At 37.0% G+C, this 27,314-nt stretch overlaps 1 pseudogene; it reads left to right on the top strand.

The window, feature by feature from the left end:
• On the top strand, positions 18,857-26,055 carry LOC110262164 (annotated as a pseudogene).

The following is a 27,314-nucleotide window of genomic DNA, read 5'->3' as shown; positions in this document are numbered from 1 at the left end:
TACAAGGAAGAATGAAACATATATTCATTCTGACAAGAAAACTTAGGGCTCTGTTATTAAGGACAAAGTATACAGTGGACATCCTTCTGTCTCTGAATTTCTTACCCAGCATTTCTACTTCTGTTTATGCCATCAACATTTCAATGTTTTAATTTTTGAACTCCATTTGACCTTTTTTTTTTCACTTTAGAAAAATAACTCCAGTAGCTGGAATTGGAAGTGGAACAGACTGGAGGCACGGAGAAGAGTAAACTACAAGGCTATTGCAGAAATTCAAGAGGTAGAAAATAAAACCCTAAACCAAGGCAGTGATAGCAGGGGTAAACAGGGGAGGATGTGAAAGAACATTGAAAGGAGGAAGATTTACAAGACTGCTGAGAACCTACATTTTAAAATCAAACTGAAGAAAGAATATATAATGCCCACTAGGAGTAGCCTACCAACATAAAACACCAAGGCACTGGCAGAAAGCCAACTACTTAAATGGATTATTCAGGAATAAGTAGGCAGGGAAACTTGTGAAAACATTTTGGAATTTATTGAGGTGGTTTTAAATAAAAATACTTGTGTGTATTCTCTGTTTTCTTGCACCAAATTTGTTCTATTAACAGAGCTAATCACTCTGAAAGGCTTGCAGTAGTTCTGAATTCAGGATATGTAAGATAGTTTATATCAATTTATCAAAATGTATCTAAGTAAAACACTGTAATTCATAAATTTGTGTCCAATGATACTTATTACCATCGCTTTAAGGTTTTGCATGAACAAAAAATGCATTAATTTTTGGTTTTATATCTGATGCAAACAAATATAAAGTGAAGTGGGATAGATAGAAAGATTGGGGTGGAGAAGAAATACAAAGTTCCCTGACTTGCTTCAAACTCAACTTCTCAGCTGAAGCGTGAATCCACTTGCTGTAGAGATGTAGGAGAGTGAAAAGTGCTTTGAAATATGAGACTTTTATTCTGTGGAAACAGAAGGTCCCTTAAATTAGGAACATCAATTTTATCTACCAGGTAATATAGAAGAAAAAAACACTATCTTCTTATTTAAATACATAATGGTAGAACAGACTGAAGAAAAGGCAAAATATTCTCAATCTGACCTCCACAATTGACTCTTAGCATTACAGCTTATTAGTCTCTAAAGAAAGATTCAGCCTGCCATGGTTCCCAGGTCCACTCATTCATTCATTTATTCATCCAACAAATATTGATTTGGTGTCTACTATGTACCAATCGCTATTGTAAACACTAAGGATAATGCACTGATTGAAATAGGCCTTTCCTCCTTATACAAATCTAATTCACGTTTCCAATCTCCCTTTCAGTTAAGTGGTGCCATGAGATCAAAATTCTAACCTATAGAATGTACTCCATAAACCTCTTTCGCAAACTTCCATACTCTTTTTATTTCCATCAGCTGAAGAGAGAATACTCTAAGGACCTGTATTGGGGATGTAGAAAGAGCAGCAGGGTGGAAGGAACCTCTGCCACCAAAGACAGTGTAGAACAAAGCTAGTGCTTCCTCCTCCATTCCATCATCAAATCACATTAGACCATGAACTGCAGGAAAAATAAACTCTCACTGTGTTTAAATGCCATTTGCATTGGTGTTTTGGTGCTATTTGGTAATATAATCTTCTATACAGATCTTGAGACCACAGCAGATGCTTGCTGTATTCGCAGAATAGACAAGTCAGCATGACTGTGGCTCAGTTATCAAAAGGGGAAATGATATGAATGTAAGCCTCTTACAGAAGCCTTGGATTTTATTGTGAAGTCAGGGCACCACTGCAGGTTTTTTGATGAGAGTGACATAACCACATTCGGAATTTTTTTCTCAAAAACTCTTTTATTTTAGTTGATTTACCAGTGTTGTGTCAGTTTTTGTTATACAACATAGTGACCCAGACATATATATATATGTATATGTATATGTATATATAATGTCATTTTGCATACCATGTTGAAATTCTTACCAGTGCTGGAACAGTTAGTTAAGAGGCTATTGCAAAAACCAGGTGAGAAATGTCAGCTTAGGTTAAGTTGGTAGCTGTGAAAGTAATTTTTTAAAGTCATATTTTGGATACATTTTGAAGATAAAGCCAAGATTCCTAATGGAGCAATATTAATATTTTTATCCCAAATACCCAGCTGGAGATAGCGAATAGACAATTAGGTTGATGAGTCAGTTCTTCTCAGGAGAAGTAAGCTATAAATTGGAACTTCTAATTTTGAAGTTGTCAGCAGGTGGATCATACTGAAAGCTGTGAGATTAGATAAGACCACCAAGGAAATAAGAATAAAAAGAGGATATAAGTCCAAGGATCAGGCTTGGGATATGCCAAAATCAAGCAGATGGAAAATCAAAAGAAACTAGAAGAGAGAGCTAAGAGTCAACAAAGAGCAAATAAGTTAGATAACTAAGAGAGACTGGGGCCTCTGAAGTCAAGTGAAGAAAACATTTGAAAGAGGAGGAAATGACCACCAATGACAACTTCTCCTTGACAGGAGAGCTGAGGATGAAGAACAGACTGTTTGACAACATGGAGGTTATTGAATGTTATGAGAACAGTTTCAGTGGTGGGAATGAAAATCTGACAGGAATGAGTTTTTAAAAAACTAAGAGTAGTTAAATTAGATGCAGAGAACATAAAGCTTGCTTCTGTGGAGTTTTGCTTTTAAGTTGGCCTGCACCAACTTTTATTTGTAAGGTTGAGAACAAAGGTTCAAATCGAGGCTCCAAGTTTTGGCCCACCTCCAACTTTTTCCTACACCTCCTTCCCACACCACACCCACACATATACACACACACACAAACATACAGACCCTCCAGGCAGCTCACTCAAGATCCACCAATCTCTCTTGCATAGAGCTGCCTTTTGACCACCCTCAAGGTATATACACTGGTTGGGTCAAGAGGTCTTGCCAGGGAATAAGGTCATAAAAGCAGAATCAGAATCATTGGGGACAGTGAATTCTGGGGTACCAAGTATCCAAAACATGGGCTAGAAGGGGAGGGGCATGACAGAGCGCATGGGTGGAGAAAGGTCAGGCTAGGAATCTCTAAAGTGAAAAGGTTCCAGTTGCACCTGTCTAAGGGAAATGTAGGCAGTTTTCAATTTGCATGGTAGTGTAGGAACACAAAAATGAGTGTGCAAGCTGAAAGCATGCAAAAGTGATCTTAATAATCATGGAGAAAACTTGGATTTTTTCCATGACCTTTAAAAATCTTAGTCAAAATATCAGAAACTCTTTTACTGTTAGTTATATATATCCATGACAAACTAACCTTTATTTAATGCACTGTATTTTTAAATATTGGAAACATTTAAGAGTTAAATTATAAAGAATAGATTTAACAGTGCTTGCCTCCTTCTCATTATATGTCCTGCTATATGGAGTGAACATCATTTATGTGCAAATTTCTGTACTCTTAAGTTTGTATCATCTTCCAATATTTTACCTTTTGTGCTTTCAATGTCATGAAATATCTCTAAGAGTTCCTTTAATGTGAAGAATTTTCCAGCATTATTTTGTCTGGGACATTTTCATTCTCAAGCATTTTCTTCGTTTATATTGTTAAGTTCTCCTTTACTGATTTCCTCTGGTGGCATATCTCAGGTCTCTTGAATAACAAAGTGTTGACATTTTCATAGTCAGCTATTTATTCTGTAATTCCATCAATGTCCAGCTGGAATTACACTTACAGAGTTACCACTTTTCTTTCTTTGATGCAATTTCATTTTCATTGGCTAATTTCCACTTTAGAATAACCATTTTTGTAAAATACCACATGGGTTTTTTACTGAAAGACAACACAGTCATGCAAGTTTCCTGTCTGTATGTGAACTGAAAAACAGATGCACCCATCATCACCTTTAGACTTTCACAGAAGTGACATGATCAGTCACTAATCATGATGCACATCTATTATTTACATAGTAATTTGTGAAATGAAGAGATGGCAGCCTCATCTGTGTTTTTGCCATTATTTAGGTAATATACTGGGGGAACTGAAACTTGAACTCTGTTGTTGGGGGACTGTTGTTATTTAACTAAACTGTGGTAACTAAAACTCATGCCTATTAGAACCATACAGGTGAGGACTGCCTTAACTGCTTTGCAAAATTGCAAAGAACATGGGTGGTAGTTTGAGGAGACATTTATGACCAAAGAGGATTTTTTTTAAGTGGAGAAAATTATAGCCTATTTTTATAATGATGGGAATGATCTTAAAGAGACAAATAAGTGGGTGGTAAAGAAGGAGGAGATATTTACAGGAGTAACATCCCTGCATAGGCAAAAGGGGAAAGAATCCAGTGCCTAAGTTGAGGGTTAGTGTTAGACAGAAGCATAGTTTATTCATTTTAAATGCAAAGTAGAACACATGGGCAGTGGGGCCTAGTAGGTTAACAGCAAGTTCTCTCCAAGTCCATGTTGCCAAGGTGGAGGAGGAGGGAGTGGGAGGGATTGGGAGTTTGGGCTTAATATATGCAGACTATTGCCTTTGCAATGCATTAGCAATGAGAACCTGCTGTGTAGCACTGGGAACTATGTCTGGTCACTTATGATGGAGCATAATAACGTGAAACAAAGAGAAAGTACACATGTATGTGTAACTGGGTCACCATGTTGTATAGTAGAAAATTGACAGAACACTGTAAACAAGCCATAATGGAAAAAAATGAAAATCATTGTATAAAATATTTGTAATAATAAAGAGAAAACAGGGGTTCCTGTTGTGGCACAGTGGAAACGAATCTGACTAGGAACCATGAGGTTGGGGGTTCAATCCCTGGCCTTGATCAGTGGGTTAAGGATCTGGCGTTGCTGTGAGCTGTGGTGTAGGTCACAGACATGGCTCATATCCCACATTGCTATGGCTGTGGCATAGGCCAGCAGCTACAGCTCCAATTAGACCCCTAGCCTGGGAACCTCCATATGCCGCAGGTGCAGCCCTAAAAAGACAAAAGACAAAAAAAAAAAAAAAAAAAAAAAGAGAGAGAGAGAGAGAAAAGAGTGAAAAAAAAAAAAGGAAAAAGTTCTCTCTTCACTGCTACTTTTTTCTCAGCAAAATTAAAAGTCAAATCTTTCAATGAGAATAAAGAAGGAATAGGAAATAGTAAAGCATTGAGGAAAGAAGAAACTGGACAACACGTTTGTCTTGGAGACAAGAATAGTGAACTTGTGATGGAAATAAAGTAAGATTTCTGTATATTTATGAATTTCCCTCTGAACTAGTACAACCACTATGGAGAACAGTATGGAGGTATCTTAGAAAACTATACATAGTACTACCATTTGGTCCAGCAATCCTACTCTTGGGCAAATATCCAGACAAAACTTGCCTTGAAAAAGACACATGTACCTGCATGTTCATTGCAGCACTATTCACAATAGCCAAGACATGGAAAAAACCCAAATGTCCATCGACAGATGGTTGGATTAGGAAGATGTGGTATATATACACAATTGAGTAGTACTCACCCATAAAAAGAACAAAATAATGCCATTTGCAGCAGCATGGGTGGAACTAGAGACTCTCATACTAATGAAATAAGTCAGAAAGAGAAAGACAAATACCACATGATATCACATATCTGGACTCTAACATATGGTGCAAATGAACCTTTCCACTGAAAAGAAAATCATGGACTTGGAGATTAGACTTGTGGTTGCCAAGGGGAAGAGGCAGGGAGTGGGATGGATGGGGTGTTTGGGGTTAATAGATGCAGACAGTTGCCTTTGCAAGGGATTAGCAATGAGATCCTGCTCTGTAGCACTGGGAACTATGTCTGGTCACTTATGATGGAGCATGATAATGTGAGAAAAAAGAATGTACACATGTATGTGTAACTGGGTCACCATGCTTTACAGTAGAAAATTGACAGAACACTGTAAACAAGCTATAATGGAAAAAAAAAATAAAAATCATTATATTAAAAGAAAAAAGATTTCTGAACCCTCTAAGAACCACACAAGATTAGTGATTAAAAAGAGACCTGTCAGCTTAGCTTTGTGTTTTTCTCCAGCCACTTCTTTTTGTCTGAATCCTACACAGTTTAAGAAACAAGCCTGCCTTTATTTCCAACTGAACCCTCTCCAGCCAGTAGGTTTATCACTGAGATTCTATGCTCAGAGAAGACAAATGGACTCCGGGTTGCACAAGACCCCCAGCTCCTAGGAGAGAGTTTCTCTCTTATCCCCTTAAGCACATAATAGTCCAATAAATGGAAATCACAACCCAAGAAAGTAAAGTTACCCTTATAAAAACAAGTAGAAAAATACATCATTGATTTGCCAGGTTCCAGTTATTTAATATCAAACTGAATTGAAAATAAATATTTTTTGAAGCAGGATACAAATCAAATAATAATTTCTTTTTTCTTTCACCTAAATTTCTATGGTTTTCTGACTTTTTCCCCCCATACTGTGACTTCCATATAAATCCAAAAATGTATAGCAACTGAGTAGAATATGAGTTGAAGCAGAATGCAGTATAATAAATCAACTAAAAGAAAATTCAAAAGTAAGACTAGTCCAATGCATAGACCACATGGTAAAGATTCAATAAAGCAGCTATATCTTTCTTTCATATAACAATCACCACAGAACAGTCAAAGAGGCAGTGAAGATTTTGACATCCTAACAAAGAAGATACCTTTTACATTTCCTAGAGCAATGAATAAAATAATTTAAATGAACAGAAAAAAACTAACCAAAAAAGGTGAGTTGTCAAATGGCTTATCCCTATAAAATAAAATAAAAAGCCCTCTTCTGAATTTCACCCATCTCCTTTATCCTACTTCAAACCTTTTTTAGTAGCTCCAAGTGAAACCCAAGGACATAGCTGCCCTACCTACCACTTTCCAGCACTCCAACCTCTTCCCTACCTTTTGTTTTCCGCACACGCTGCTACTTCTGACAACACTTCACCCCATTACTTCCCAGGTGGCTCGTATCCAACCTTCAGATCTCACCATAAATGTTATTTTCTCAAAGACTTTTCCTTCATTCCCCAACTAATTTGTTTCCCTTTCCTCTTTCCCTCTCTCTCTCTCTCTCAACACCTTAAAGTTTACTTCATAGAACATAACACAATTTGTAACCAAATATTTATTTGTTTAATACCTGTGGCCCCCATTGTATTATAAACCACATGAGGGCAGGATGAATCATGACTTATTCACCAGGCATGGACAATAGATAGCCCAGTGCCTGGAACTTGGTAGTAATTATTATTCATAGAATAAGTACAGTACCTTTCATAGAAGATGTGAGGCAAAGGATTGTTTCATGTGTTTGAAGCCTTTGAAGAAAAAAATCAAGGAGAAAAAGAATGGAAATCACTCAACTACTGCTTGAGTAGAAAAAGTGAGCATGAGATCCTAAGTAGGGACTAGAAGACCTGGCTAGGGATCAAATGACCTCAGATTCACAACTCCTGGACTTGCCACTTAACAGCTGTTTTGAGTTTGAGAAAGGAGCAAACTCCCTTGACTTCAAGTCTATTCATCCAAAAAATTGGAGGTGGGCTCCAGAAGATATCCAAATAGAAGAAACTCTCTGGCATCCCCCCTCTCATTTTTCAGATGCAAATTACTACAGTATAGTTTAATAGTCCTTATGCTTTGAGGGTCATAGAAACCTGATTTACTCAAGCACACACAAAATATGTTTTTAAAAAACTGAGGAGTTTTACTTGATTATTAAAGAGTCCCTTGCTTTCTCTTGGATACCTGTTACCCTCCAGGCTGCATCTTAAGATGTGTGAATACTGAATTTTCTGTTTTATCTTTCTATTTCATGTCTTAATGAGATTCTCATATGGAAACAAAAAAAAGGTTATACTAATACAAATGCAAACATAATCTCTTTTATTATGTACATAAGATTTTGCTTCCTAGCAAATCAAAAAAGTGATTTAGTTTTTAAAATATTTTGTTCTTCTTAATCAGAATTTCAGAATGCACATTTCTAGTGAGATATACTTAAGCAGTGTTTGTGCTTGAGTTTTTTCTGTTTTGATACCCAGACCTAGTTTTGAAAGTTGCACTGGCCCTCTTAGAACTGGTCATGAAGAGAGAAATACACTTCAATTTCACTTTATATTTCACACGCCATTGTGAGTAACCCAAAAATAACTGAAAGTATCTAATTTCAATAATGCTTTAAGAAAGAATATCATCATGTAAATCCAGTCAGAAATTTTGTCATGTACTAGCTCATTGTTGTCTTATTTTAAGAAATTTCCACAGTCACCCCAATCTGCAGCATCCATTGCCCTGTTCAGTAATAGCCATCAATGTTGAGACAAGACCCTCCACCACCAAAAAAGATTATGACTATCTGAAGGCTTCAGTGATTGTTAGCAATTTTTAGACATAAAGTGTTTTTTAAATAAGGTGTATACATTATATTTTTATATATAATGCTTTTGCACATTTAATAGACTACAGTATAGTGTAAACATAACTTTTATATACACCAGGGAACTGAACAATTCATGTGCCTTTCTTTAGTATGATATTTGCTGTATGGAGGTGGTCTTAATCTGAACCCACACTATATCCAGTGTGATCCTATAATGTAAAAAGGCTGGCCTATGGGGAGAATGCAGCATGACTCCAATTAATTTAAGGAACTTCTAGTTTTCTCTAACAAATCTAGAGATGTGGTTTAGAGCAGAAACAATGATGAGGGCAAGTGGGAAGAAGAAAGCCCAAGGGTAATCAAGGGTCCGGGAGAGAGGCTGTCAGTGTGGGTCCCAGGGACCAGACTGGCCATGGATCTTAAATATAGCAGTATTTGACACTGAGCTGAAAACTTCCTGTTAGCTGTTTCCTTTCTTTCTTGTATCATTACAGAATTCTAAATTTTGAAAGCTAGAGTCATTTGTACTTCTGAGAATGGAGATGGGCCCCAACTTGTCCTCTGGAGCACTGTGGCTGTGAAGAGAAGGCAAGAGGTGAAAGAACTGCTATTCAAAGTAAGAAATGATCATCAAGCAAATGTCAAAATTCCCCTAGAGTTGTCAGACACACTTGGTTTACTGCAGAATCATGGTGTACAAAGCTAAGTCAAAATTGAAACAAATACTAAGATGGGGAAAACATAGTAATATTCAGAATAACCTTGGCATTTCCTTACCTTGGCACCCAATATGTATTAAAAACACAGGGAGGCTTGTAGTTAAGACCAACAGTTATGGAGACAGATTTAAGTTTGAATCCCAACTCTGCCAGGTGACCTTGAACAAGGTACTTAGCAAGTGGAGGCCTGTTTATTCCTAGTAAAATGGACATAAGGAGAAGAATTGAGTGAAGTGAATATTGAAAATACTCAGTAAGCATTTTACCTTAGGTTTTTATTTTATCTGAATTTAAGTGAGAGAACAGTGTTAAATGCATTAATTATTATAAGCCCCTTCAGTGGCGTGCCTAAATTTCACATCAGAAACTCGAGGGGGAAGATAAAAGATAGAAGCTTAGTAGGTGGTCAGTAGAGAATTACCTTCGACATGGTCTAAACTAGCCCAATTTGTTTCTGACAAAGCAGTGTAAAATCGCTGGCATTGCTAGGTTAGGATGGCCTCCTTCTTTCCCCCTTCTGCTTCTAGACAGAATAGCTTTTTAACCACCCCCACAATTCCTGTGTTTATTCTTAGAGCTCATCAGGGCAAGGATTCCATCCATTTCTTCAGGCCCCCATTCCTGTGCACTAGAGCCATCCTTTTCAGAAAGGGCTATTTTTTTTTAAGTTAATGTCTATGTTTATGTAAGGAAAAAAAAGCTTGTCTGTTTATCAGAGTGAGCTTCCAATAATTTTAGAAAGTGGTTTGAGAGTAGGGGTCAACAACAATCACCTCTTGTTTTATTCAGGACTCTTTCAAGGCAAGTAATAGCCAACCCAAATTACTCCAAGAAAAAAAAAAAAAAAAAAAAGAAAATGTTGGCTTACGTAATGGAAAATCCAGGAATTGGTCTACATTCAGGCACAATCAGAGCAAACATTCAAAACAATGTCCTCTAAGATGTCTCTTTCCATCCTTTGTTCTGTTTCCCTCTGTGTTAATGTTAGTCTCTCTGGAATGCACTTTCCTTACAGCTCCTGACTTCAGAAAGAAAGGGCCACTTCTCTCTTCTCAACATTCTCATCAGACCCATTGACAAATAGCCCTTACTCCACTCCTTTCCACACAATTCCCAACTAAGTGAGGTAGATGCTAGAAAAAATAGCCAAGTAGAAAACAAAACGCCAGTGTCCTTTACTCTTGCAATCAGTCAAGATAGAGCTCTTTGGTAAAGCCTGAGATTTGCAGGATGTAACTTAGGCCTGAAGGCTTTAGCAAGGTTTGCTACTTTCTCTTCCTCCAATTAAAGATGGTGGGTTCTAAAAAATGAACCCTGGCTTATAGACAAAATCATCTGCAGAGGCAGATGATAGAAGAGAAAACTTGGACTTACTTAATATAAGAAGGGCTGTGCATGGTGACCTTGCCAATTGCAAAGTGTGGCCCAACAAACAACCCCACAGCTCTTCATCCACTCATTGGGGAACTGGAGCATGCCTGTGAAGAGGGCCTGTCAAAATGCCCCCTTAAAACATTATGTACCTCTCCCAGGGCTCAGTGCAGTTTTGACATGGAAAAAAGATACCGAGTTTGAACTGCTTGAGGCTACACAGTAAGAAAAGGAGCAGAAGGAATTCTCTTGCTGCAGGACAGAACTGTGAACTAGCCAAGCTGGAATGGCTCTTTTCCACCAAGGCTCCCATCAAGTGGAGACTGTTTGTCCTAGGGCCACAGCCTACCACAGTTCACTTCCAAATACATTATAATCCAGCATTCAAAAGAAGAAATTTGTCCTCTGGAGCCAGCACTCTGCAGTCACTGCCTGAAGCCACAGTCTTCCAACTAATCTTGTGTTGATTTTGTTGATTAGATTCAAAAATTGCATTTCTATTTCAATAAGTCAACTGGCATATAAGCAACTTATCACTGTTTGGAATCTAGAATAAAACTATTTCAGTGTATCTATGAAATGCACATTTCTTAATATACTTTTGATTTCTTACCCTTTTTTTTAAATTTTTCAAACTATAATTTCTAACAGTGCCCACTTGGTCCATTTCATAATCTAGCCTCTCCTATCTTGATGCTTGGCAAACATCCCTAGTAGAGGGTCCTCAAAAAGGTTGTTATTCCACGGTTTGTCATTCCTCTTTGAGCCCACACCTGGTCCTCTTCCTCCCTGATTTTAAAAGTGTCTAGATCCCAGTCGTCCAATATGAAATCTAATTTTCCTTTCCTTTGTCTCAAAGTTTAATTAACATTTTCATTAATGTAGCAGGACAGAGACAAGATGTCAGAGTAGAAGGACATGAGCTCCCTTTCTCTCACAAAAACACCAAAATCACAACTAATTGCTGAATAGCCATATAGACAGAAAAGACCGGAACCAAAAAAGATATTCTACACCCAAAGACAAAGAATCCAGATGAGACAGTAGGAGGAGCACTTTTATGATATAATCAAATCCCACACATGAGCTGTGGGTGACCAGCAAACTGGAAAAAAATTTTATTGTGGAGGTTCTCCCACAATAGTGAGAGTTCTGAGCCCCACTTCAGGCTCTCCATTCTGGGGTTCTGGCATCAGGAGGAGGATCCTCCAGAGCATTTGGCTTTGAAGGCCAACAGGGCTTGAGTGCAGGAGATCCATGGGCCAGGGAAAAAAGGGACTTTACTTTTGGAGGGTGTACACAAGGTTTCACATGCACTTGGACCCAGGGAAAAACTGTGACTCCACAAAAGCCTGGACCTGACCTACCTGCAGGTCTTAGTGAGTTTCCTGAAGGAGACAGTGGTCAGCTGTGGCTCACACTGGTGATATGGACACTGACAGTGGAGGCTCCAGGTAATATTCATGAGCATAAGCTCTTCTGGAGGTTGGTATTTTGGCACCAACACCTGGCCACACCCAACAGTGTGTAGGCTCCACTGCTGGGACACATCAGGCCAAACAACCAGCAGGGTGGGAAACATAGCCCTTTCCATCAGAAGGCAGGTTGCCTAAAGTAATCCTGAGCCCACAGGCACCTCTAAACACACCCACCCCTAGACACTGCCCTGTCAACCAGAGGGACAATATCCAGATCCACCCACCAATGGGAAGGCACCAGGCCTTCCCACTAGGAAGCCTGCACAAGTCTCAAACCAACCTAATCCACCATGGAGCATACACCAGAAGCAACAGGAGTTACAGTCTTGCATCTGTGCAATGGAGACCACAAACACAGAAATTTAAACAAAATGAGATGGCAGAGAAATATGTTCCAGACAAAGGAACATGATAAAGTCCCAGAAGATCTAAGTGAAGTGGAGATAAGCAATCTGCCTGAAAAATAATTCAGAGTAAAGGTAATAAAGATGATCCAAGATTTGGGGAAAAAGAATGGAGGCACAGGCCAAGAAGATACAAGGAATGTTTAACAAAGATCTAGAAGATTTAAATAATATACAGTATGGGTTGAGCAATACAATATCTGAATTGAAAAATAAATTATAAGGATTTGATAGCAGAATAACAGAGGCAGAAGAGTCAATAAGTGAGCTGGAAGACAGATTGGTGGAAATCACTGCTGTGGAGCAGAATAAAGAAAAAGAATCAAAAGAAATAAGGACAGTCTGAGAGAACACTGGGGCAACATTAAACACACAAACATTTTCCTTATAGGTGTCCCAGAACAAGAAGAGAGAAAGAGCCTGAGAAAATATTTGAAGAAATTATAGCCAAAACCTTCCCTAATATGGGAAAGGAAACACTCAAGTCAAGAAAGCATAGAGAGTCTAACACAGGATAAAGAGGAATATGATGAGACACATATTAATCAAACTGACAAAAAGTAAACACAGAAAATATTATGAGCAAAAAGGAAAAAGCAACAAATAATATACAAGGGAATTTCCATAAGGTTATCAGCTGATTTTTTTTTTCAACAGAAACTCTGCAGGCCAGAAGGGAGTGGTAAGATATATTTCAAGTGATGAAACAGAAAAACTTACAACCAATAATACTCTACCCAGGAAAGGCAAATATACAGTAAATATAGGAAATTATCCACACACAAATATGATCTCAAAATGAGCAATCATGAAAAGAGGAGTATAAAAATGCAGGATATTGTAAACGCATTTGAAATTAAGAGACCAGCAACTTAAAATAATCTTGTACATACATAGACTGTTACATCAAAACTTCGTGGAAACTGCAAACCAAAAATCTATAATAGATACACAACTTCCTTCCAAAAAAGCAAAATAAATACAACACTAAAGATAGTTATCAAGTCATAAGTTAAAAAAAGACAAAGGGAAGATAAAAAAAAACCTAATAAAACAAATCCAAGACAATTAACAAATGGCAATAAGAACATACATATCCATGATTACCTTGAATGTAAATGGATTAAATGCTCCAACCAAAAGGCATGGATTGGTTGAATTCAAAAACAAGACCCATATATATGCTATCTACAAGAGACCCAGTTTGGATCTAAGGACACACACAAGCTAAGGGAGGAGATGAAAGAAGATGTTGCATGCAAAAGGAAATAAAAAAAAAGCTGGAGTAGCTACACTTATCAAACAAAATTGACTTTAAAATAAATAATGTTATAAGAGACAAAGAAAGATAATACTTCATGATCAAGGTATAAAACAAAGATATAACAGTTATAAATATATATGGACCCAACATAGGAGCACCTCAATATCTAAGGCAACTGCTAACAGCCATAAAAGGAAAAATTGGCAATAAAATATAATAATAGTGGGGGACTTTAACATTCCACTTACATCAAAGGAGAGATCATCCAAACAAAATCAATAAGGAAACATATGACTTGAGTGACACATTAAACCAGCTAGGCTTAATTTATATTTATAGAACATTCCATCTAAATGTAGCATAATACACATTCTTCTCTAAGTGCACATGGAATATTCACCAAGATAAGTCACACGCTTGGCCACAAATTAAGACTATTAAATTTAAGAAAATTACAATCGTATCAAGCATCTTTTCCAACCACAGTGCCATGAGATTAGAAAACAGCTACAAGAGGGAGTTCCCATTGTGGTGCAGTGGAAACGAATAGGACTAGGAACCATGAGGTTGTGGGTTCAATCCCTGGCCTCACTCAGTGGGTTAAGGATCCAGCATTGCTGTGAGCTGTGGTGTATGTTGCAGACACGGCTTGGATCTGGCATTGCTGTGGCTCTGGCATAGGCTAGCAGCTGTAGCTCTGATTAGACCCCTAACCTGGGAACCTCCATATGCCACGGGTGCAGCCCCGAAAAGACAAAAGACAAAAAAAAAAAAAAAAAAAAGAAATCAACTACAAGAAAAAAAACTGTGTAAAACAGAAACACATGGAGGCTAAACAATATGTTACTAAACACTAATGGGTGGATCAGTGAAGAAATCAAATAGCAAATGAAAAAAAAAATACTTAGAGACAAATGACAATAAAAAACACGATGATCCAAAATCTATGGGATGCAGCAAAAGCAGTTCAAAGAGGAAGTTTATACCAATACAATCTTTTTCTCATGTATTCTTGTTCTCATCCCCTCCACACTTATTTTCTCACTCTTTTCCTTGCCTTCCCTCTGGCTGTTTTCCTCACCCAGAGATATGCTCAAGTCTCTCAATTGAAAAAAGCAAGCAATTCAAAAAGTACAAAATGAACATTTTCTTCAGACATTGTTACTTCTTCAAGCCATCATCATTTCCTCTCATTCCCGTAAGTACCAGACAGCTTCACATGGCAGTGTTCCTTAGCTCTTGACTACTTCTTACCTCTGGTTTGCTCCTCATTGTAAGCTAGCTTCCACAAACCTATTGCGTGTTTAATTCTACTCATTAGACAACCCTGCATTCTAATTAACTCTCATGAGGACAGAGACCTTGTGACAATTTTTTCCCAGCACTCCATGTATATTTAGCACATATCTGATGTTCAATATTTGTTCAATTGATAAATAACTTTTTGCTACTGTTACTCTCACTCTTTTGATTTGACAACTTTTGTAGCTTCTTGAACACTATTTTTGTTTTCTCTCTTCTATTTCTGGTCCTTTTCATTATCCTTATCTGAGTCCTACCTTTTTTTTTTTTTTTTTTTTTTGGTCTTTGGTCTTTTGTCTTTTCAGGGCCACACTAGCAGCACATGGAGGTTCACAGGCTAGGGGTATAATTGGAGCTACAGCTGCTGGCCTACGCCACAGCCACAGCAATGCCAGATCTGAGCAGCATCTGTAACCTACACTACAGCTAACAGCAACACCAGATCCCTAACCCACTGAGCAAGGCCAGGGATCGAACCCACAACCTCATGCTTCCTAGTCGAATTTGTTTCTGCTGTGCCACGATGGGAACTCCTGATTCCTACTATTGAATGTAGACATCCCCTGAGATTCTTTTCTTGGTTTTTTTTTTTCCTCATCCATGTTTTCTAACTACATAATCATCATTCCCAAGATTTCAAATCTCACATATATTAGGATGAGTCTCAAATTGAGCATTTCTGAGCTTAACTTTCCCTTAATTTCAATAATTATTTCTTGCAGCGGGTATTCTGCAGAAGCCTTCAGCTGAACTTTCCCATACCTACAGTCCCCATCTCCCCCGACCCAAGCCTCATTCCCCTGTATTCCCTACCACCACTCCTGGTATTACCAGCTGCCAGGCAGCAGGTTCCCTCTTCCTCTCTCTCACATATATAGACTATAAGACTGCTACTATACACTGAAAATACAAAGATGAAAAAGATTTGATGCCTGCCTTTCCTCCAAGGATATTGTAGTGTCTTCAGGTTGACAAAACCATAAATGCATAATTTCAGCGTAAGATGAAGATGGCAACAACAGAAGTGCCCTTTTGAGGCCATCATAGCCTAGTATGGTGGAGGTGGGAAAGTGGTCTTGAGGAGTACAGTCATTGGAAGTATTCCTAGAGAATCTAATCTCTGATCTGTCTCTAAGGACAGGTACTAATTAGGGAGGTAAATAGTTGGAATACAGAGATGATAATTTAGTATGATGTGTGATTAAGACCTCTATCAGAATAGGTGAAGTACACAGGAATCCTGCCTAAGAGGTCAGAATTTTGAATCAAACCTGCCATACCCAATGTGTCTTGCTCTATTGTTCTCTGATGGAGAAATTTCATATCCTTTTATCATCACACATGTTTTTATCTATTACACAAATCTATCCACATATTGGCTGTAATAATAATGATAGCTAGTATATATTGAGTACACAGCATGTGCCACTAGCATGACTCTAAATGCTTTTCTTCTTTAACTTACTTCTCAGGAAAATCCTATTAGGTACAAATTATTATTACACTCATTTTATAGTTGAGGAAACTGAGGCCCAGAGAGGTTTAGCCATTTGCTTGAGATACAGCTAAAATGTAAATCCAAGCTCTTGAGATAGATGCCTATGCTTTTATTTATTATAGTGTATTATCTCACTTTTGGCTAAATATATTTTGCCTTCACCTTCACTCTTGTAGGATTTGTGTAATTTTGGTATTTGCTCATCAGATAATAAAGACCCCAAAAAATAGACTTTGTGCCAAGATATCAAAAACTTCTGTCCCTAACTGGAAATTTTAAGCGTTCATGAGAAGATTCTATATGTAACATATATGCCAAGTGATCTAAATAAAGATCACCTAAGAAAAAAAACAAAACAAAAAACCCACAAAACTTATGCAAAGATTGGTGGATTTGTCCTCATGTCTTTCCTGATAATGATCTGATATTTGCCATGGAGATGAAAAGATGCTGAATTTTGGGGGAACCACAAAATCATAAAATGTGGAAAGGGCTTTTAAACAAATTATATTATCATTCATCTTAATGTACCTATATCAACAGTATCAGCAAATGTCTCCACATTGGAAAAATACCCTAAAACTCTCTACACAAAAATCAATTAATTTTCTCTTCTTATCCAAGAGAACACAAGCTGCCAGAGCTAATGCAAAGGTACAGTTGTAGAAACTATTGTTAACATTAGATTTTTAGATTTTACTGAAGTGTCAAGTACAAAACATGTGGTGTGAGGCATGATACAGAAAAACTGCCTTCTTCTAAGATACACCAAGCAGCTTAGACTTTAAGAATTAAGGCCAGTTGAATTACTTCTTTGGGATCACATTAGCTAGGGACAGAGTAGGACTATAATCTGAGTTTTGTCTGCTGGGTGTCCTATATCAAAGTCCAGAGCTGAGAACTGGAAGTAATTTTAGAAGTCACCCCACTCACCCTTCCTTATTGTCTCTTTTCTTTAGAAACAAAAAACATATAAATCAGGAAGGTACAAAGGTTACAGTGGCTTACCCAAGGCCTGATTGGTGACAGAAACAGGCTTCTCAGTGCTCTCACTCCCATGTCAATGTTTTTTCTGCATCTGACTGCTTATCTACTCTAAGGTTCCAATTTGGCAAAACTTGATCATATGAAAAATTACAGTTAACTGTCATCTTCTTTTGGTTCCCGGAAATTTCGTATACTGTTTCTCTAAAAACTGAAAAAGGGACCAGTGACAAGGAGTGGGGAGAAGTGGAGGGGGGATCAGTGAGAGAATACCCAGGTAAAGAAGAGTATTTACTGCTAATATTGTTTAGAATTGTCGTCATGTGGTAAGAACAAAAAAAGACCATATTTTGGTAGGTTTCATTATTTTTTTCAATTCAAGACAACACATTGCCTCATTGCCTGCACCTTGGGCGGCAATTTACAACAGTGTCACAGGAAGAACATACTTCTCTGGGCTCTGAAAAGCACAAAAGGGAAAAAAGAAGCAAATATTCCCGAGCAGTAAACTATACCAAATATAAAATTATCTCAATTTCCCAATGAGAAAATCCTCTACGTAAAATTTTTTGGCTACCTTGATTATATAACTTTTTAGGGATGTAGATGAAAGAGTTAAACCACTCCATAAATACAGAATTTGTTCAGTTTGTTATAGACATATTTAAAATTGAATGTTACGTAAAAATCATATAAAATGACCATTAGCATGGCAACATGAAAACACTGGACTTTCCCTATACTTACATTGCATATAACTATTTATTTAAGCTCTTCACATTCAATCTTGTTATCACTGCATCCCTCATACTAAAATACTGAACACAGTTTTGAAAGCATATTATCTTTATTTCGCTCTAAATTATTGGGATTTCACATTTTTTTTCAATCTCTGTAGGATACCATCTCCAGAAATTTTACACACAACAAAATGAGTCATTCCCATTAAACTTTTAGATAGTGGTTTCGTTTTGTTTTGTTTTGTTTTTTATTCATACTATAGGATTTTTTTTTTACTGTTTTTCTTTTTAAAGTGATTTTTGAACAGCTTATTTTAAATAATATCCAACCATGAAATTGTGAGATTAGACCTCCAGGAATAATCACTAAATATGTGATTGTCATTGCCTCCTTTTCAATTTAATCTGTCAGTGATTTCATCTTATCTTTGGGCAGAGATGTTAAAAAACTCCATCTAGAACTAGAATTAAGAAGAAAGCAGAGTTCTCGTTGTGGCTCAGTGGTTAACGAATCTGACTAGGAACCATGTGGGTTCGATCCCTGGCCTCACTCAGTGGGCTGGAGGTCCAGCATTGCCATGAGTTGTCCCATGCAGCTCCGATCCCGTGTTGCTGTGGCTGTGGTGTAGGCTGGCGGCTACGGCTCCAATTAGATCCCTAGTCTGGAACCTCCATATGTCATGGGTGTGGCCCTAGAAAAGACAAAAAAAAAAAAAAAGAAAAAAGAAAAAGAAAGCAATGACACTGGTGCCAAGCAAAATGCTGACACCCAGGGTCAGTGGGTCCCTATAATCTCTGACTGCAGAGTAGTACATCTGTGCCCTTGACCATGCAGTGATGAACTTCCAAAATGAAATTGAACTCCTTGAAGAGCTAGTTCCACAAAGGATCTGACCCCCAAACGCCAATAAAACCAACCAGCACAATCATCAACCACCAACACATGTGCATCTACTCTCCATCCACTCACATGACAGCCCTGTGGTTGTGTTCCAGGTGCTAGAATAACTAGAGCTATGCCTAGTCATGGGACCAGAGATCTATAGAAGGTTGTTAGATTCTCTTCTCAAACCTTAGTTGCTCAAAGCTGTTTTTATGCCTTCAGATCCTCTGGTTGCACATTTAGAAAGGAGCAGAAAGTTCATATTTGGCCCTCTTTGAATTTGACTGGTTATCTCCATATGAGTTCATCTTCATTGACGATTATTTTTTCAGGGCTTTTAGATTTCCATTTCCTGGCCAGTCCTATTAATTATGCAATTGCACACACTTGTGTAATCCCAACAGTAATGAGTAGGTGAGCATCAGTTTATTTTTTTTATTATTTTTATCTGAAAACTTTTTGTTGCAAGGATCTGCTAGAGCACTGACCTAGTTTACAGACCTCTTTTCTCCTCAAAGTGTGTGTGTGTGTGTGTGTATATATACATATATATACATATATATACATATATACACATATATACACATATATATACATATATATACATATATATACATATATATGTGTGTGTGTATATATATATATGTATATATATATATAACTCAATCAAGGATAACCGCAAACTACAAAGCCACTGCTTAAAGCAAATTTTCCCATTTAAGAAAAATTTGCTTCATGTAATTTATCAAATAAATGAGTCGAGAACTCTTTCTTGGATTATATATTTCTTTCCTGAGAGAACATAAATTCTGTCTGCTTTCACTTTAAGAGGATTAACAGTAAATTTGATGAGAGCCTCAAGATTTAGACTAAAAAATGAAAACAGATACAAATATTTGTAGAATAAGACTTTGTTGTGAAAACTTTGTATGTTTATTAAATTATTTACTTAATTTTTTAGAATAGGCAGAGTGTTAGAGTAAAAAGGCATGAGAAAGATAACCCTAACTCATCTCTAGCTCTCCAAGGCACCTTGGGCAAATCCTTTAGACTTGTCAGTTTTATTTCTTTAACAGTAATATTTAAATACCACATTGCTATAAAATTCTATGAAGATAATTTTTTAAGTTATATGAAAAAGACATTTAAATTCAACTGTCAAATAACATATTCAGAGCACATGAACCTCTTAAAAAGCAATAAAAGAAGAAACAATCCAATTCTTTAATGATAGGCAAAAGACTTGGAAAAGCATTTCAGAAAAGAGTGCCATTCAGACAGCCAATAAACATATGAAAAGATGCTCATCTTTGGTTATAAGAAATGCACACTGAAACTTCAATGCAATAACACTACAACCCACTAGGATGAGTTTTTAAATTACCAGTATTGGCAAAAATGTAGAGCAATGGGAACTACTGCTAATGGGAATGTAAAGTGATTTGGCCACTTCATAAAGCTGTCAATGTCTGCTAAATCTAAACATACATACCATCCACAATTCCTCTCTTATGTATGTGCCCAATAAAATGAGTGCACATGTGCATGAAACAACAAAATATTTATAAAATCTTTATTCATTCAGGCAAAAAAAACTGGAAATAACCTCAATGTCCATCAGTAGACTCAATAAATTAATTGTAGTATATTATACAATTAAATGTATACAACTTTTTAAAAAATCTAAATTACTGCTACCTTTAACAAAATGGATGAATCTCAGAGACATGATGTACAAGCCAGAAGAGTATTTCATTTACAGGTAGTTCAAAAACAACAAAACTAATCCTTGGTGATAGAAATCAGAATACTGGTTATCTTAGGGAGCAGAATACAAAGTCAAAGGCTGGGAATGTTCTAAATTTTTATGTGGGTTGCAGCTGTATGGTTGTATTCATTAATAAAAATGCATTAAGCTTTACTATATCTATTGTCAATTAAAAAGTAGGTTTATTCATTTAAAAAGTTATCATTTTACTGTATTATATGATGTCAAAAAATTTACCTCCAAAATCTTTAAGAGTGAAGAAAGATTTATCTGAACTTCAATAATACTTTCAGTAAAGATCATGTCTGTGAGCCAGGATTCCAGATCCAGAGACAATAGCCTGACAATAGCCCAAGGCACCATGAAGAGTAACTGGAATGAGATTGTGTCATCTACACCTATGAATTTGAGAAGTCCTCTGCCATCCAGCAGCCTGTCATTCTTTCTTGTATCAAGGGTTATTATGTGATCATGCAAGCCAAACCTAGGACTGAAAAAAAAAAGGCCACTTTTGCTATGTCAATTCTGCAATAGGTTGAACTAGATCTAAAGGTCACCCTGGCCTTGTTCTGCACTCACTAGGGTTGGCTCAGCAGATATGGAAGGTAATAATGGCATTAGAATTTTACATGGGTGCCTCCAGCCAGCCACGCCTGCATTGGGAGATATCAATGTGCATGCTGAGGTGTAGAAGCTGCACATGGAATCTCCCCATACCATCGTGGGTACCACAGGTCATGTGTTTAGTATGCTTAGCTGGAGATATCTGTCTCCCAAATACATCAAGATGTTTGTACTGGATAAAGCTGATGAAATACTAAGCCAAAGGTTCAAGGACCAGATCTATGACATATTCCAAAAGCTTAATATTAACACCCAGCTTGTTCTGCTATCAGCTGCAATGCCTTACAATGCATCTGAGGTGACCAGGAAGGTCAAGAGGGACCCAATTTTAACTTTTGTCAAGAAGGAAAAGTTGACCCTAGAGGGTATCTGCCAATTCCACATTAAGGTGGAACAAGAGGACTGGAAGCTGGACACACTGTGTGACTTGTATGAAACCCCGGCTATCACCCAGGCAGTCATCTTCATTAACACCTGAAGGAAGGTTGAGGCTCACTGGAAAGATGCATGCCTGAGACTTCACTGTCTCTACCATGCACAGAGATATGGATTAAAAAAAAAAAGATGAGATGCAATTATGAGGGAGTTCCACTCTGGCTCTAGCAGAGTATTGATTACCACTGACCTACTGGCCTGAGGCATTAACGTGCAAGAGGTTTCCTTAGTCATAAATCATGACCATCCCACCAACAGGAAAAACTACATCCACAGAATTGGTCCTGCTGGATGCTTTGGCTATAAGAGTGTGACTATTATCATAGTGACAGAAGACAAAAGGACCTTTTGAGACATCAAGACCTTCTACAACACCTCCATTGAGGAGATGCCCCTCAATGTTGCTGCCCTCATCTGAGAGGACCTGTTCTGCTACCTAGCTCCAGCCAGGTTTCAACTTTAGAGGATTGAGGAGCAGCAGGAGTGGAGAGGGAAGGGAACCAAGGAATGGATATCTCAGCTGTTTTTTCTTTGAATAAATGTCACTTATTGGGTCAAAAGAAGGAACCATGAACATTTTAGACACCGTTTTCTTTGGGGTAGATTCTTGCCCCAGGCATTTTCTCTCCTCCCAAAAAACACTAATTCATTTCCCTAACTTAGTTGACTCGCAAACCCCAGAGGTTCTCTCCGCCCCACCTGAATTTCTCTGAAGATGATTAAAGGGGAGCTACAATGTCACTTCATTTGCTGGACCAAATCTGGAGGGAGAATCCCTGACTTAGGTGGCCCAGGAGATTGCCCCCAGGTGGAGGTAACAGGAGAGAGAAAATGGTAGCGTTTTTACATTTGTATGCTATTTATTGATCCAGGAAAAAAAAATTCTCCATAAAATGGCTTGGAAACTGAAAAAAAATTACTTCAATTACTATTCCTTTGGTTTCATTCAAGTGACATTAAATTTAATATTTTTATTTTTAAATCACATATTTGCTATCATCCCATTTCCCTAAAATTATCTTGATATATTGATATACAGATAGATAGATAGATAGACAGACAGACAGACAGCTATATATATATACATATATATATATATATATATATATATATATATACACATGTGAGATGTCTAGGCAGTATTCACAAAACATTCACCAAATATTAATGATTTTTTTCAGATGGTAGAATTAAGATAAAACTCACTTTTGTCATGGACTTTTTTATATTATTGGAGTTTTTCATAATTGAATATATCACTTTAACTAAAATAATAGAGCCATTATTCTTTAAGAAAAATTAATAAGGCTATATTGATAACATGCATGGCCACTGGCATGAGCCCTAAGTGTGAATATTTGTCACAAATAATGCTATTACTTTTTATTATCTGACTATCTTTCCTAGCTGGAGGAAGGAATCTTGCAGATATTTTTAAGAGACAGGTCTCACCCCCACACAACCATATACGTCAAAAAAAAAAAAAAACTGTCTTTAGCATCTATTAGCAGTGCATGTAGCTTCAACTCTGCCCGTGGGAGCTTCCAAAAAGATTTGGAATCCTGAGGGGGTTATGTAAGGTGCAGGGGCATCTAGTTATTCATAAGGATGACTGCAGAGTTGAGTTGCCATGGATGGTGGCAGGCATTGCTTAGTGGCAGTATCAGTGGTATTCTACCAGGATTTTTTGAGATATGAATTTGGCCATGTTTTCAGATACAAAACCTTTCTTGTCTTATTACTATTTCCAAGCCTAATTCTTCTGCAAGCCACCTAATATATTTCCAATCAGTATTTTTTTTGTTAAAGCCATTCAGATTTGGCTAATTCTATTTGAAACGGGGAACTTTAATATCCCTCTTACTACCTTTTTAAAATTTTCTCTCCAGATGAAACTTGAAGAAAACTAACATTCTCTCTCCTTGAATCTATATCACCAAAAGAAGTCCCAGTCATTCCCATCTCCCACATCACCCACCACCTCTCTGGGATGCTTAATTTCCATCACTTCCAGAGAGTTTCCATATATACTGAGTCTGTTTAGTTAACCTTTTCCTCGTTGAGGCCCCTCACTTTTTATGAAACCAATTTAAAGAGCAAAAGTCAACCTATATTGTCTAGATTACCTTGGTGTTTTATAAAAAGATGACATTTACAAACATATTAGCACCTGGAAATAATTTTTTAAAGATCTTCCTTCTACACCCATTGTTTGTCAAGTATTTCATATCTTGACTTCTGTATTAGCTACATCTATACTTGGCATAAAAATTCATAACCATGAAAGTAAAATAAGTTGATCTCACATTCAAGAGACATTGACACTTTCGCAATAGTTTCTCACTCCTGAGCTATTTTTAAAAAGTAGGACCAAATGAAACCAGACCAGAGATTCACAGGGAATTATATTCCCTTATCTGTGGCTGATTTCTTGCTTTGTCAGAGGATACAGTATAGCAGATATTTGTTACATATTGAGGCTACATAACCTATGCACAGCCTTGCAGTGTATGGAGATTTCCCCAGGTGAAAGTTTTCCCAGGTCCTTTACAAGGACTCAGGTAGTGACTGAGGGCCCTGTCGATTAAATATGCTAAAGATTTCTACAGCCACATGACTCATGTTAATAAATTTATATTCTGTTTAAACCAGTTAAATAAAGCAAGGTCTTTTTGACCATTAAGAATCCTGAGTAAGAGAGAGTAGGGGGATTGCTTTATAATGAACTGCTTTTATTTCCTTCCTGTAAAACAAAAATGTACCATGATAGGAAATAATCTTTCAAATCCTAGTGTGCAGAGTATATCTATTACAAATAGTCCTTTCTACATAAAATGTCTCCAAAAAAGTATAATTCATTGTAGGGAGAAATAACTCTCTCAGATGCCAAGTTTGTTTTTTTTTTCTTTCTTTTTTTTTTAATCTCATTGAATGCTGTTCACATTCACCTTCAAGATAGGAAACTAGTGCCACAGTTTTCTCTGAAATGAACTATGTAAAAAAGATTGTGTGCTCTCTGTGATGTATTGTACCAGTAATTAATGTTCAATAAATCTCATGCAATAATTTTGGCATTGCATCAGCTTTGTAGGAGGTAATTTTTTACAATACTTAGCTTCATATTTTTGTTTATTTATGTAAATTACACAGAACTAAAGCCTGTTTATCATTAACTATCTCTGTGAACATTTTACTACACTGCCAGAGGGCTAATACCCACTTTATTATCTTGATTTTGAGTTTGTTGGCTTCTTGCATTATACAAATACTTGGAAGATTTATGTGGTATGTGAAACTCATTATAGTTTTGTGTAGAAGAAATGTAATATAAAGGCAGCTCAAAATCCTTTACGCAGTCCATATCTCTAAGTCACAGCAAAGACTCAGAAGTGATTCTTTTTATTTGACAACGAGATTAAGCATAAAAGGGACAAATACAAGCAATATACCTACAAAAAATAATTCTGTAAAATTAATAAATCACAATCCTATGATATACTTTCCTTCTTTATCCATCTATTAAATTTCACTGCCACTCCCTTAATTTACCCTCCTAAGATTTTGTCAGGGTTAATAGTCCCAGACAACAGAATATTCTTAATTCTGGTTGAAGGAGTAATGAAATACTAAGTAATATGAATTGCTCACAGAATTGTTGGAAGAACTGTGAAAGCAGACCATATACAGTGACTTCATTAATCACAACACAGAATTGGGCTTCTCAAGGAGTTTCCATCTTTACTTCCCTCTATGGAGTCATGTTTCCATCAGTAGGCTGGGATTAGACCTTCCCAATAAAAATAGTTCCAGCTCCAGAATTATGTCACCTCTTCCACTTTTCTATCCTAGCAAAATAGATCTTCATGATCTGCCCCTATCTCATGAAACTCAGCTTCCTATCACGGATTTTTGTTTGTTTGTTTTGTGAGTGCATCTGTACATGACAGGTGTCCTAATTCATATACAATACTCTAGCTACATAGGAGTCTGGGAAATGTTAGGTTTGGTTTTATAACTCCTGCCTTATGGGAAGATATAATAAGAGGGAGTTGAAATAAGAGTTGAAGCAAACCTAACCTTTAATATATCTCATAACAACTTTCTCATGTTTCCAATGAAAGTGGAGTAATTTTTTTGTTGTTGTTGTTTTTGTTTTGTTTTGTTTTGTTTTGTCTTTTTGTCTTTTCTAGGGCCGCACCCACAGCATATGGAGATTCCCAGGCTAGGAGTCTAAACAGAGCTGTAGCTGCTGGCCTATGCTACAGTTACAGCAATGTGGGATCTGAGCCGCGTCTGCGACCTAAACCACAGCTCACAGCAATGCCAGATCCCTAACCCACTGAGCAAGGCCAGGGATCGAACCCACAACCTCATGGTTCCTAGTCAGATTCATTAACCACTGAGCCACAATAGGAACTCCAGAGTAATTTTTTAAATGAAATCCTCATGTTGTTACTCAGCTACGTAAAATCCTTCTGGAAATCCAAAAACACTCAACATGGTAACTCCTCAACATGATTTACAGGACTTTTATGATCTGACCCCTACGTAGGTCTCTAGCCTCATCTGTTTCCCCCATACATGCACTTTTCTCTCAAATATAAAAGTTATTATGTGAATTCAGCCCTCCCAATCTTTTCAGATTCTGTTCCCTTTGCTTGGAATTTCCTTCTCTGTCTTCTTTCCCGAACAATGCCTACCAGTCCTTCAAATTAGATATCATTATCCCATTTTCCCAAAGATCCCACCTCATATAATCTGACTACCTATCTGATTTTCTATAATACCCTATACACATTGATTTATAGCACTCACTTCACAGAACAATCATTGCCCTGAATTATTTTTCAGACTTCCATAATAAGCCATAACTAAAGCAAGGATTAAAATCTATTACCTCTGTAACTCTAGTACATATCTCAATGCCTACTTAGAAGATTTTTTAAATAAACGAAGAATGAATAAATGCGTATAGTTGACTAACAATATTACTGTAGGCACAGGGCTAAATGAGGGAGTTTTCAAACACACATTTAGGAATACAGGCTTAGAGATGTCAGGGCTTTCATAAAAACAGATGGAAGAAGTTGTAAAATTCAATAATCTTGTTTAATAAAAAAATGAACATAGATTTACCTTCACAAGATCATAAAATACAATCTGAGCAGGACCTACAAGCATTTTCATTTCTAACTTCTTCCTTGAATGACCCTGGACCACTGACCCAGTCAAGCAGACATAAGCCCTTCCAGAGTCTAAAAAATTAGGCTTTAAAATTTAGGCAGGGACTTAAATATTTGACTCTACTAAAAATGAATTTGTGTATTTTCAAGCAAGTTATTTTCAGGAGATTTTCCACAGTTCTTTCTCAAAATGAGTTTAGAGTTCACAACTAACCTTTGCGAATTTTAAGCAGAAAAACAAAATAAAGCTATTAAAGGATTGAATGAGATAATGGATGAGAAA

Source organism: Sus scrofa, chromosome 8 (assembly GCF_000003025.6).
Source record: "Sus scrofa isolate TJ Tabasco breed Duroc chromosome 8, Sscrofa11.1, whole genome shotgun sequence".
NCBI classification, from domain to species: Eukaryota; Metazoa; Chordata; class Mammalia; order Artiodactyla; family Suidae; genus Sus; species Sus scrofa.
The sequence above is the reverse complement of the archived record's forward strand: the minus strand, read 5'-3'. Positions and strand labels throughout refer to the sequence as shown.